Source organism: Alligator mississippiensis, chromosome 3, assembly GCF_030867095.1.
Source record: "Alligator mississippiensis isolate rAllMis1 chromosome 3, rAllMis1, whole genome shotgun sequence".
In the NCBI taxonomy this organism is placed as follows: Eukaryota; Metazoa; Chordata; order Crocodylia; family Alligatoridae; genus Alligator; species Alligator mississippiensis.
The window spans coordinates 224,332,270-224,345,971 of NC_081826.1; the positions used below are offsets into that span (position 1 = coordinate 224,332,270).

At 46.9% G+C, this 13,702-nt stretch overlaps 1 protein-coding gene and 1 long non-coding RNA gene across 5 annotated transcripts in view; one reads left to right on the top strand and one right to left on the bottom strand.

The window, feature by feature from the left end:
* Positions 1 to 1,938: 1,938 nt before the first annotated feature.
* LOC109282492 (uncharacterized) lies at positions 1,939 to 6,057 on the bottom strand. Its single transcript, XR_009461053.1, has 3 exons — positions 5,011 to 6,057; positions 3,491 to 4,748; positions 1,939 to 3,143 (listed from the first exon to the last, which is right to left on the bottom strand). It is a non-coding gene; the product is annotated as an uncharacterized LOC109282492 (long non-coding RNA).
* A 57-nt stretch (positions 6,058 to 6,114) lies between these two features.
* Positions 6,115 to 13,702, top strand: part of SEMA6A (semaphorin 6A) — a 149,512-nt gene continuing 141,924 nt past the window's right edge. The window contains exon 1 of one of the 4 annotated variants that reach the window (XM_019484627.2): positions 6,115 to 6,678. The gene's annotated coding sequence lies outside the window, so the exon portion shown is untranslated. The remainder of the gene's footprint in view (positions 6,679 to 13,702) is intronic. The other 3 variants (XM_006275545.4, XM_014600963.3, XM_014600962.3) reach the window with 3 other exon arrangements.

Sequence of the window (13,702 nt, forward strand, 5' to 3'; positions counted from 1 at the left end):
TAGCTGCAGGAGAGCCATGGCTACAGCTCCCCAAGGCCCCCAGGTAAAGCTCCTGGCCCCGGCTTCCCCTACCCCATCCAGGGTAACCTGATTCGCACAAAGGGCATGTGGCACATGCATTTCCCGGGGACACGTGCTAGTCCCTTTTCAGATCTAGCCATACAAAGCATACTGCATGCTGCCTCTGCTGCCCCTACCTACAGGGAAATGATATAACTTTTCCCTGCCATGAAAGCTAAGCTAGTTCTGCTCACCACATTCAGGCAAGTATGTCCAGCAAACTAATTAGCCTAGGTAGGGAAAGGAGGATTTGTCTCACACTTTTCAGAAGATCTAGACCTAAAGCTCACATGAAGGTTGATATTACAATACTATAGAAACTAGAACAAAATATTTTGGAAGGGGAGAAATATTTTTAAAGCTAGGCAATAGAAAGGGAAAACAGTACAGATGAAATAAACTGAAGAGAAAAGAAAGATTTTTTTTTTAAGCCATAAAGACACAAATTCATGATTTTGTAGGAAGCCAACAATGGAAGCACGCAGCAAGGGTAAAAAGAAAAGAAGAATATAATTTCAATAGCAGGCTGAAGGAGGAGGAAAGGTATTAACATGAGATTTGAAGAGGGGAAATGAGTCTATGCACCCTTGGAGATGAAAAGAAGGCTTAGAAAGATGTATGGGAAGTATATTAGAATAAGTTTTACAATGTAATTTCTTGTTACTAATGATACTGGATGACAAATAAGCTTCTCTGTGTTTTCTGTCTTTTCTTTCAGGCCTTTTTGAAACATAAACATCTGGGTTATATCCATGAAAACCTTAAGTAAAAACAAAAACCTAGAGCATAGGTGACACGTAAGGGAGATGGGGGGGCATGTGCCCCCCTAAGATTGGCCCTCCCAGGCCAGGGAGTGGGGGCACCAAGTGAAGCGCCAACTGGTGCTCCCCCTGAGATTGGCCCTGGCCGGCACTTCCAGTTTTGCCACCGGTGCTGCAATTGGCTGCTGGGGTACCCCCACCCCTCTCTAGTCGGCAATTGGCCACTAGAAGACCCCCCCAGACTCTGGAGGCACCAGTCGCTCATGACTATGAGTTAGATTTTTCTTTTACTAATGAGAGAGAAAGCAAGAGTAAAATGTGCATCTGAAATGCTGGTGATGTATATGAAGTAAAGATTCATTCTCAATGGAAATTTGGATGCCCAAGTAATAAAAAAATGAATGTAAATGCAGTGGCATAACTAGGACAGGGGAAGGGGGGGGGGGGGAACTGCTGTTCCTTCAGTGGTATGAAAGTTGCTGCTTTCCCCGTGTGTGGCACGGGCACCCACCTGCATCATTATGCCTCTGTGTAAGTGTTGTATGTTCCTGAATAATTTGTTTCAGTCTGTAGTTTCATACACACACACACATAAAATTCCTACTTCTTATGAGTTATAGGAGAAGCATAACATCAGCCTGGTGCTTCTTTGTGGAAATAGGATGAAGATTTCTTGGCAAATCAAGTTCTATTCATTTGGCTTCCCACTCATGATGGGTTTGGTACCCAGAAATTATTTGTACCAGTTCAGTTTCTTTAATTATTTTCAGATCTAGGGGAACTTTGTTTAGTTAAAATACATCTGTCCTCAGCAATTATTCTATTTGGTGCAGAACTGTCTTCTGTTTTGAATTTCCAATGTAAAGAAAGGAAATATATAAAGCCTCTGTTCCTTTGGTTAGAAAATTACTGTAAGTATACATTCAGTTTAAATTGTCTGGGAAGGGGAAAAAAAAACTTTTGCTTGATACCAGAAGAGTGTTTTTCCATCTAATCTAACAGCTAAAAATTGAATGAATTTGTGTGTAATTTTAGATCCTAAATCAAGTACCAAAGCAAAGCCAATTTTTAGCAGTCCTTTCATTATGTAGAAGTAAAGGCAGAAAAACAGCTGTCATAAACAGGTAATTATTTTAATTTTAATGCCATGCTTCTTATGCCCAGCTAGTAAACCCCCTAGCTGTGATCTATCATTTTATCTGGTTCTGGAAAGTATAAATCATGTTTAAGCAACTGCACTTGTAAACGAATCCATTGGAAAATAGATACCTCCCAAGTCAAAACAATTTGAGACTGTCATTGTAACATGGGGCAATTAAAAACTGGAATGTGGAAATAAATTTCTATTGAAGATTATAGACCCTGATTCCACACAACTGAAGATTGCAAACGTGCAGGACTATTTAAAAAAAATCACAGATCTACTTAATCACTGTTCTATCTTAATCTGTTCCAGTATTTTTTTAATTTCCCAAACAATAATTTGATATAAAAAGTGAATGGGACTAAGGAACCAATGTAGTACAGTGGAATGATTGTTGAACAGAAGGAACAACACAAAGCTGTGAAGCTATTCATGTAGCAGAGATACAGTAAATGTACTGTTAGGAAACACTTGCACACTAGTTCAATCAAGAGGGGGGAGATGGTCTCACATTGTCCTAAATGAATTCAGGTTATAGTTTAGCACCTTCCCAGGACTTTAAAGGTTATGTTTTATACCCAGAATTAAGATCATTGAGAAGCCTCCATGTGCTGCACTGAATTGCACTTCATTCACTGTAAAGGGAATTTATGGTGGTTTGAATCCCTCCCTTATTCCAAGTGGTGCTTTGTTTCATACTGGAAACCTAAAGTGGTGGGAGTGGGAGCTTTGAACCTCCATCCTGAGTGAGTTTCAGATTTTCATCGTGGACACCCCAGGTGTTTCAGCTGTAGCAGTCACAAGGAGTAGGCTTTTCTGGGAGGGTTTGGGGTTTTTTTATGCATTCTTCCCCTCCATCCCTCTCTCCCCTCCCCACCTTCTTCCCTGCCTCTCCCTCTCCTGCTGCCCTGAACAAATCCAAAATATGCAAGGGAGCGGATTTACACGTGGCTCCGACCACACTTCCATTTCATTCTCGAAATCCAAGCCGGTTTCAGTGATAGCTATTGAACTGGATGGGATTTGGGGGGAAAAAATCAGAGGCGGGCACTCCCTTGTCTTCACCTCTGTCTTTCTTTAGGGATCAGCTGTTTTAAAAAGGGAAAGAAATGCAAAGCGACGCCTCGCTGCTCGGCTTGTAGCTCGTCGGAAATCGTCTCTCTCCCATCTTCGCCCCCCTGCAAAATAAACCCCCCAAAGATGAAGACAAAAGCAGCATGCCCAGGCCAACCCCACCCAGCCTTCTCCAGCCCCGCAACGTGCAGCACATGCCAAATAGATCCATTACAGCAAACAAGACAGCTTAATTGTTTGTTTCTCCCCGGGAAGGAGCTAAACCCGGAATTAATTTGGTTCAGCCGGTGAAACAACGCGTTTGCTCTGCCTCATTCTGGCAATTAAAGAAGTTTTTGGGGTTCTTTTTTTTTCCCCAGACACAATTAACATGTAAATCAGCGGCGCTAAGGCTGCTGCCGCCTCTGCTCCTACTGGAGAAATGCAAGAGGCAGGAGCCAGGCTGCACTACCTGTCTCGGCGGAGGCGCTGGTGCGGCTGCCGAGGGAGGCGCGAGGATTAGGAGAGGCAGCGGCAGCGGCAGAGCTCCTGGCCGAGGGGGTTGGGAAGCAGAAGGATTAATTTATTAGCGCTGCTCCTGTCCCTCTCGGGGCTGCTTGGCTCGGAGACAGGGGCGGATTAGCCCTGCAGGCAGCTATCAAACTGGGATGGGGGGGAAGGAAACAAAACAAAACAGAAAAGGCAGGCTGAGAGCTAATCGGCCGCGGAGGAGCAGCCGGCCCTCCCCGATGGCTGCGCTCTGCTTAGGCGCGGTAGCGGGCGAACGCGGGTCTGACGTCGCCCCGCAAAGCGCTTTGTTTTGCCGCGCCAATTGGCCGCAGACAGACGCGCGGGGGTGGGTAGGTAGGTAGGAAGGAAGGTAGGTCCGCGCAGCTCCCGCAGGCAGGCCGGGAGGGGGGAAGGCGCGCGCGCTGGGTGGCCCCGACCCCGGGGCAGCTGAAGTCAGCGGGAGTTTCGCCTTTGCCTTCTGCGGGAGCGGGCGCCAACTTCGCAAGTTTCATCAATTCTTGCATTGTTTGCCAAGGAAATTGGGGCAGCGGCCCCTTCTGGCCCGCGGGGCAAACAGCGAGAGAGAGCCGAGCCGGCTTTTCTCCACCCCTCCACCCGGAGGAGCAAAGCTGCTAAGCCGGAGACGGTGCGCGTGCATGTTATTATTATTAATATCATCGTATGCAGATGCACAGTACTCGCAGCACACGCCTGTGCTCTCTGGGCGCCGCCGAGGCACTTGGCTTTCCGAGGGACCAATTTAGACCACCTGAGAGGCTGCAGCTTTGCTTTTATCGTCATCAGACAGTTTGTTCATTGTTATCTTCGGAGCTTTAACCCCCCTCCCCGATCTGCGATACACAAGTGTCTCTTCCTGCTCTTTCGCAGCCTCTCTCCCCTTTGCTGTCTATCCTCGCCCTGTTTCAAAGGGAGCGTTGCTACTTTTCGAGGCGCACTGGGGTGGATCCGGAGCGATGGCCATGGTGTAACGTTGCACTTGCCAGCCTTTCGGTACTGCGGGTTGCATCAGTGTGAGCCTGATGTAGTCATAAGGATCCACAGGGGGAATAGGAATAAGAATATGCCTTGGGGAGGGGAAGGAGTAAGGACTTGTTGGCCTTGGGCAAGTTTGCTTGGAAAGTATTTTTAACAGAGAGGAGGGCGGTGCCTTGGCATCTGGAGGTTCCTAAGAATGGGCTGTTTCTTCCCTCGCCGTGCACCTGTTCCGAACAAACCACACAGCTAAGCCCGTGAGCCCGCTGGGATCCTGCTGATTTATTTTTATTGGCACCCAATTCATTGCCCGGCAAGAGCGTTTAAATACCAAATCTCTTAGGGCAGATGAATGCAACACTGCCAAACGTGCCGGGCAGGCTCCCTCCCGCAGCAGGGCGGCTGGTGTCTGGCTCCCGAGGCCAGCAGATCTGTGCTCCTCTGCCGCCTGCTAGTGCAAGAAGCCTCCCCCCGCGCTCACACACGTACCTGGCGGGCACCTCGCGGGATGCTCGTCCCTGCCCGAGGGCTGGAGCCCTGCAACGGTTCCTCGGCATTAGAAAAGTCTTCACAGTTCACTTCCCCTCATCCTTTAAAACTTTTCCATTTAAGAAAATCGATGAGCAAATCCTTCCTTGCATCTCATCTCCCGGAGTGCTCCTGCCTCGCCTCTCTTTTTCCCCTGATACCTATACCTATACCAGTATCTATCTATAATACATCTCTATATCTCTATAGATATCTATATATTTATAATATATCTATAATACATCTCTGTCTATAGATAACTATCTATATATATCTATCTGTAATATCTCTCTCTCTATAGATATCTATCTATAATACATCTCTCTAGCTCTATAGATATCTATCTATATAGCTATATCTATGTAGAATACATCTCTATCGATATCAATAGGTATCTATATATCTATATATTGTATAATAAATCTACCTATCTATAGATATGTATATAATACATCTATCTATAGCTATATATAATGCATCCATTTATCTATCTATATATAATACATCTATCTATAGCTATATATAATACATCTATTTATCTATAGATATAATACATCTATCTATAGCTATCTATGTATAATACATCTATCTAGCTATAGATATCTATGTACCTATATATAATACATCTATCTATAGATATCTATAGCTATCTATTTATAGATATCTATATCAACATGTATTTATCTATAGAAATCTATACGTATATATATCTATAGAGATCGAGATCTCTATCTGTGTAAGTCAAGGATCAAGCCAGACTTCTCTCGTCCTTGTTTCAGTCCCGATTGCATACACGTTGCATGGCACAAGGTTGGGGGGGGAGGGATAAGGCAGGTCGCGCACTATCCCCCCGGCTCACCACTTCTCTTATCTCCTTGCCCGCACGTGTCGGGCCCGGGGGCGGGGGGCAGTCGGCTGTCGGCCCCCCGCCCCCCAGCCCGCACTCCTAGTCCCGCGCGCACGCAGGGCCGGGCCTTGCTGCGTGTAGCCGGCGGGGAGTGGGGAAGGCGGCGGTGCGGTGATGCCGCGATCCAGTCCGGGATTTGGCTCCGCCCCGCCGCCGAGCAGCCTTCCAGTGACAGCGGAGTTGGGAGCCCGGCAGTGAGGAGGGAGGCAGGCACCAGGCGAGAGCTTTGCTCCCAAGTCCTCTCCCGAGCCCAGCTCAATGACCAGCAGCTCTGGGGCGAGGAGCAACTGCGCTTCCCACAACTTTCCCTGGAGCAGCCTCCAGCATCGTGGCAGCCTGACATGACTTGCCTCCTAGGGCGCGACTGAGGGGGACTTACCGGAGTGGAAGCCTGGTGGAATTTGGGTTTGCAGAGGAGTTGCCGAACCTTTTTTATTATTATTATTACAATTATTATTGCTTTTTTTTTTCTCCCCCCGCCCCCTGGAAATGAGCACGCTGCCTCGGCGCTGCAGAAAGTAGGCAGCTCGGACTGTGGCAGCCCTGTGCCCCCGCCCCGTGCCTTGCCCCGAGGAGCCCCCATGTAGGAATGACAAAGGATTGCACCGGCGAGCGCGGCTGCGGTGTCCCCCGAGCGGTCCCCGGGCATGGATTACTAAATGGGACACTCCCGCAGCTAGGTCTGTCCTCGGGCTGCCGCTAGATACATGCGCCGGGAAAAGGTACTGTACCGCCCCGGGCGCGGCTGCGGGAGGGCCGGGGCGGCGGGACGGAGGCTGGGGGCGCCCTGCCCTGCCTGCCTGCCGGCTGCCGCGGATGGGCGGGGAGCGGCTTTGTTGCACGCGCGGGGACAATGTGGGAGCCTCGCCCCTGCCGCTGCGGTGGGCTCGGGGTGCATCGGGGCACCGCGGAAACTTCTGCCGGGAGAGAGACCCCTTCCCCCCTTCCTCCGCCGCAGCCGCCGCCGCCTTGTCTCCGCGCGGTGCCTTTGTTTGCGGGGCCGCTGCCTCCCCGCCCCGCGGGCCCCGAGGGCGCCTCCCCTACCCGGGGGGGGGTGTGCGTGTGTGTGTGCGGGGGGGGGGGTGTGCATGTGCCCCTGCCCGGGTGCTGCCCCTGACCCCTGCTCCCCGCGCTGTCAGCCCCCGGGGGGGAGGGCTGCTGCTCCCTCAGTACAGGGGCAGCTGGGTCCTGTCAGGGGCGGAGAGGGGAGGATTCTCCTCTGCCCCCTCGCCAGGGCCTGGGGGCAGCCCAGGGCCGCTCCCCTGGGGGGAAAAAAAGCACCGCTTGGAATAAGGGAGGGATTCAAACCACCGTGAATTCGCTTTACAGTGAATGAAGTACAATTTAAAAAAGCCAAGTTTGTCCAAAGGGGGTGGGGGCCAGGGAGGGCGGCCACAATGCGGCGTCTGCCTGCTGCTCCCTCCCAGCGCCGCCTGCCCGGGTGCGGGGGGGAGGGGGGCACCGAAGCCCTGGGGGTGCGGGCCGGGACACGCGCACACACACACACTTAATATCCACACACACAATACTCACGCGCTTACTTAATATTCACACACAACATTCGCACGTAATATTCACACACACACTTCATATCCACGCACACAATACACACTTCATAGATTCACACACACCTCATATCCACATACACAGTGCTCACACCCTTACTTAATATTCACACACAATAAAGTAACTTAATATTCACGCACACTTCATATCCACACGCAGCACTCACACGCTTAATGGATGCATACGCGCGCACACAATATTCACACACGCTTCACATCCACACTCTCAGATGCACAATATTCACACTTAATATACACAGACACTCGCACACTTCATATCCACACACGCACACTTAATATCAACATGCACACTCATACATACACACACAATACCACCCCCCCCGGCTGGCTGGCGGGTGCTCCGTGCTGGGCCGGGGGGATACTGCTGACAGGAGGGATTCGCGGTGCAGGAGCGTGAAAACCTCTCAGTTGAGAGTAATGGGCATTAAGTGCTCTGCCTGCGAATTTGCATGAGCCAAAGTGGGAGCCTGCAAATCCCCAGGAGTTGCTTTTCCTGCCGTGCTGGTGCACCGGAGAAGTGGAGCAGAACGGAGACAACCCCCCCCCCCCCCCCGGGAGGTTGGGGAGGAGGGAGGGAGCTGGTGGCTCCTTCAAGCAATTACCAGGAGCAGATGCAGCAGCCTGGGCGAGAGGGGCTGGGTGACTCCGGGGCCAGTGAATCCATTTTGGGCGTTCTAGCAACACCGGGAGGTGTTGCTAGAAGTTTGCTCTGCGCTGCGAACAAGTACCTGCCGTGGGTGCCGGGGATCGGTGCGTGTGAAAGCCTGTTTTCTCCCCCTGCCTCTTTGCTCCTCAGTCGCTTTTATTTGCTTGAGAGGGGACCGGAAAGCTAGTGATGGTGACTGACTTGCAGAGGAAGGGTGCAAATCGCAGCTTTCCCTGCCCTGAACCTGGGCAACTTTCACAGACTGTAGGGTTTTTATTGTGCTTGAGCCAGAGCCCCAGGATCTCCCACCAGTGGTTAGTCGCAGTATAGTACATGACTAGGTTTTCTTCCATGTCTGTTCATGTCAATCTTTGAGGGCTGGTTTGAAGGCAATTTGTCCCTCTCCCCCCCTTTCCTAAGATTTGTCCCTCTCTCCCCCCTTTCCTAAGATTTGTCTCTCTCTCCCCTCTTTCCTAAGATCAGTGCTGGTTTTTAAGTTTGCCAACCTACATAGTTGTGTTATGCAGGTCAGGCTGCTATACACAGTGTTTATACAGGTCAGGATACCTAATAAACCAATCCAGTCTATTACAAAAGCAGAAATAGTGAAGTCAATTAACTAGGCAAATCCTAATTAGAGGGGGGGAGGGGCTGGTCTGTTAAGCGCAAATGTGGTGGCACATACCACAATAGCATAACATGGAAGTTGAATCATCCCAAAGCCTCTCTGCTTTTCATTTAGTAGCTTATTATTTGAAACACACTCTGAAAACTTCTGCTTAATATCATCCAGCACTAATAGTAATTATTAACCCAACTTTAAATATAGAGCACAATTGTGTCTTCAGCTATTACCTTATGTTCGTAAAAATAACTTTGGTGAGTGTTTGAGTTCTGTTAACACGCATGTATTTACTTTGGGCCTGATCCTGCCATCCTGACTCACTGGAGTAATACAGGAGTAAATCTGCTCACAGCACTAGAACGCCTTCTGTGATGAGTTTACTCACCTAAAAAAAGTCTTGCAGGGTCAGACGCTTTTCCCACACAACTTTTACGGAGATCTGGAGCAGACTCTGATATCTTTCCAAGATTATTCCGCTGGTTTGAGATATTTATAAATATTTCTATTGTTAGACTTCCTTTGGTAGTTTTCAGAACAAAAAAGGAAAAGCAAAATGATCTTGCTTTCGTTAACTTTTCTCGTTTAATGTGGCTGTCCAACTTATTTGAAGAAATGTGGGTCAGATACAGCAAAACCTTCCTTAAAAAGGAATCCCACATGATATGGATGAAAACACTAGAGCACGTAAGATCAGAAAGATTTGTCTCCTTTAAGAGACAACCTGCAATACAAGGTGATCTGCTTAGTATAATTTTCTCAAGTATTTGAAGCACCCCCTTTTTACATTGATAACCTTTATGTAACTTATAACACAAAGAGAAAACGAATCTTAAACCCTTCTGAAAAAACCAAATACACCCTAGCGATAAGAAATATGCTCTCGGGTCTCCAATCCTCTCCTTTTTTATTCAGGAAAAATCTCTCTTTGACTTCATTGGCCGTGTAGCCCGCAGGATTTAGCCTTAGGTCTGTGAATGTTAAAGGTTGTTGGGTTTTTTTTTAATAATTCATTTCATGCAATATGAGATATCTGGTACATTTGCTTTTCATATAGTTGGAATCAAAGAAGATCTGAACCATGGGTGAATGTTTTCTGAATGAAAAAAATCAGACAGTCACAGATGTTCTGCATATTCCCAATTAGTCTATATTAGAACTGTATATTTTTTCTTCTGATGGCAAAATCAACTTTATCAACTAAACCAATACTCCTGAAGGGAAGAGTAATTGGGCACTAAAATTTACAAGAAACATATGTATTTAACATCTTTAGCTACTTGCAGATAAACTTAGATGCTTACCATGGCTCCTGTTTAATGCTTGTAATTTGAGGAGAGCAGTTATTGCAGTTAGACTCTGAAGAAGGAGGTACCAGGGGTTAAGGACAAGGAGTTGCCTTCATTGATTCATTGATTTAAAAAAAGAGAGCAAATTAATGACCTGTGATAAATCCAAAATAGAACTGTTTTCATTAAAAAGGAAGTAGGTGACTGTGAACTTGTTTGTGTGCATACTTTGTGAAGGAAAGGGGAAATTTGTCATCATGTTTTGAAGAGCCATACATAAATACATATGAAAGGAGTTCACATGGTTTACAGCAGGGAAGACAAAATGTTTTAGGATTAAATTGACTTGAGTTAATACATGCCTTGCATTCTACTTGTTTGCAGGAACACGTTGTTATGCTACCCAAATGTTTTGTGTATAGCCCATCACTACCATACCATTGTAACAACTTACTCAAAACAAATCACATAGTAAAATCTGGAATTTTATATCCATTTTGATATATTTAAATATTTTTACACAGTATATGTTGGAGGAAAGTTTACCAGTACTTAAAGTTTCTATTTCTAAATAGCTACAGGTGTTGCAGTATTTTTACCGACAGTTCTTCTATCTGGCGTCCAATAACAATGTCAATCATGAGGTCTGATCCTGGAAGATTTAGGTACTCACCTAAGTAAGCCTTACTCATCTTTTATTAAAATATATGGCACCATGTACATGCAGGCTACTCAAATGAGCAAGCTTTTGCAGGATTAGTCTCATATGCTAGAGCGGGGTGGCCAACCTGAAGCGTAAGGGCCAAAAGTGGTAGCGGCCGGCTGCCCATGGCACATTGCAGATTGGGAAGGGGACAAGCAGCACAGTGGCAGACTAGGAAGGAAAAAGCAAAACATCATATCAGGCAGGGAGGACAGGGTAGGAAGCAGAAAGCAGACCAGTGCCTTGGTGGAGTAGCCCAGAGCAGGAAGCAGAAAACTGAGATGCAGATCTGGAAAGGAAAAGGGATCAGATTGGCCCAGGGAGGGTATGAGTCTAATTGTGGTATGCCTACCAAAAAGACTGATCCCCACTCTTCTAGAGTAAGAAAAAGTGCATAGGCAGAACTTAGTGCTGTGTTGAAGTCCGTAATGTTAATTTAACCCTAGATTTGGTTTGATGGTAGTGATGTCTGAATAGGGTTACCATATTTCCACTTCCAAAAAAGAGGACACCAGTTGGGACACCTCACTCTGCCACTGCCCCTTACTTTGGACCTGCAGCCCCCACAGCCCTCCACCCCTCCCATGCCTTCACTCCCAAGGCACAACCCCCGAGCCCTGCCAGTGCCCCTCACAGCTCCCTGCTTATGCTAGCCCTGCCAGCAGGGGCCCCAGCTGCCCCCATCCAGACTGGGCCATAGCGCAGTGACTCCAATTCATGTGGGCAGCAGCAGAGCAAGTCAGGTCCCAGTGCAGGCTAAAGGGAAGTGGAGGGGAGGCCTGTGGCACCCCCTGCCCTGGGCTAGGGCTCCCATGCCATGCCAGGAGGTCTGGCCATGGCTCCCTTTCCCACTCCCCCCCAGGCAGCTCTTCCTGGCCATCCGGCCTCCATGAGCATGGGCACCTGGCCTTGTGCTGCCAGCTCAGCCACGGAGTTTCCTGCTGCACTCCAAGGACCCCCCACTCCTTTCTACCTGAAGGGGCAGGCAATTCCCCCCACCCTCCTGTCCTGCTGCAGCCCCAGCCCTCCAACCCTCACCCCCCATAGTCTTACCTGCATTCAGCTGCCAAGGCACGCGCAAACACACATGGTGCTCCCTGCCTCCAATCACCTTCCCCCCTGCTCCCAGCAGCAGAGCAAAGCAAAATCCTGGACATTTGTTCAGATTGCAAAAAACCACCTGGACAAAGATCGAAGAACTCAAAAAAAGGACATGTCTGGGAAAACCTGGATGTATGGTAACCCTATGTCTGAACTGGGTATATGATAAATTGTACTAAATTGTGTATTTCATCGTTCTGTCTTACTCATCAGCATGGCAGAGAAACAAGGAATCCCCCCATGCCATCCATTTTTTATTCCTAAAATATTTTATAATGATTAACTACCAGTTATGCCTAATGACACCACTGCGAGGCAGGTAAGGGATACATAGAGATCATTTTGACAATGACAAGCAACCACTTCTGAGATGGAATCCAGTTGCTATTCAGCATCACAGCAACAGTAAGCAAGAGTTAGCACAGGAAGTAAATAACAGCTAGAACTTAGGGTCTGATCCTGCAAAGACTTAAGCAGATGAGTAACCTTATTTCATGTCAGTGGAATTATTTGTATGAAATAAAGGCACTTAATTATGTTGAGAGTTTGCATCACTAAGCAAGAAGTATATAATTTTCCAAACTGGAGTTTGTCAATTTTTATTATGGTTGTTCTGAAGATACAAAAATCTGCTCCTTAAGCTAAACAGCATTTAGTTGTTCAAAATAACTGAGCTCTAAAATTTACAAAGTGTTAATGATCAGAATAGGCGAAGGTGTTGATTTCTGATCTTACTCATAGGATGGCAACTGTAGCAGTACAGCAGAGCAACCTAGCACAAAGCTGGCATACTAATTAATTAAGGATTGAGAGGTAAGAGTGTCATCTACTGAATTGCCAGTACACTCACTTACTAGACATCTTCCAGAGGTTTCCAAACCATAGAAGGGTCTTGCCTGTCCAGATTGTGAGTTATAAAAGGATTAAAAACTAAAAATGATTTGCAAAATGAGGAAAATCATTAAAAGAAAAGATCTAAGCAAGCAAATATTTAGAAATTCATATAACAGTTTATTATTAAGATATATTATTACAGAAACTTATTTTTTACATTTCATAAATGCTGCTGATGGTTAATGGTGGGGCCACAGTAAGTAGAGAAGGGAAGGTGTCCAGAGAAAATCTCCACCTCACCTCTTCCTCTCCTCATAAAATCAGTAAATTCTTGACTTTTATGCACCAACTGGACAAAAATGAAGCTGGCAAACTAATATGTTTTGAAATCTAAAATTTGAGTCAAGCTATAGCTTCATAATTTAAAAGATACTGCTTTTTAAGAGTAACTGAAAAAGCAAGAAAAGAATGAAGGGGGGGAACCCAAAATATATTGGCTTGCAATTCATTTAAATATCCCATGATAATTCAGTCTTCCATAATATAGAATTATAATTATTTATTAAACAAAAAAGAGGAGTGCACCATACTTTGTGTGAATACAGATATATTCTTATATAAAAGGAGTTTTTTTTCAGTTCCTGAAGTGTATCTGTAGTGGTTGAACCAGAGATGTAAAATGAAGTAGATAAACTAGCTATTAACAGAACTGCCAGTTGCTGTATCTCAAGAGTGAAGACATACGGTAATTGGCTGCATTCAGTGTGTTGGGGCTGAGGGGCTGTGGCCAGCAGCCCGGGCACGTGGGCCGGGGAAAAGGTCGGCACGGCGAACTAGAATTAGGCACTGACGCGTAGAGGTTGATTAAAGATTGTTTTACTTACACCATAGGTGGTCGCGGTGCAGGCAGGAAAAACTTTCTTGAGTTGCAGTTACAAAAAGACACACGTGGAGTTTGCTAGGCT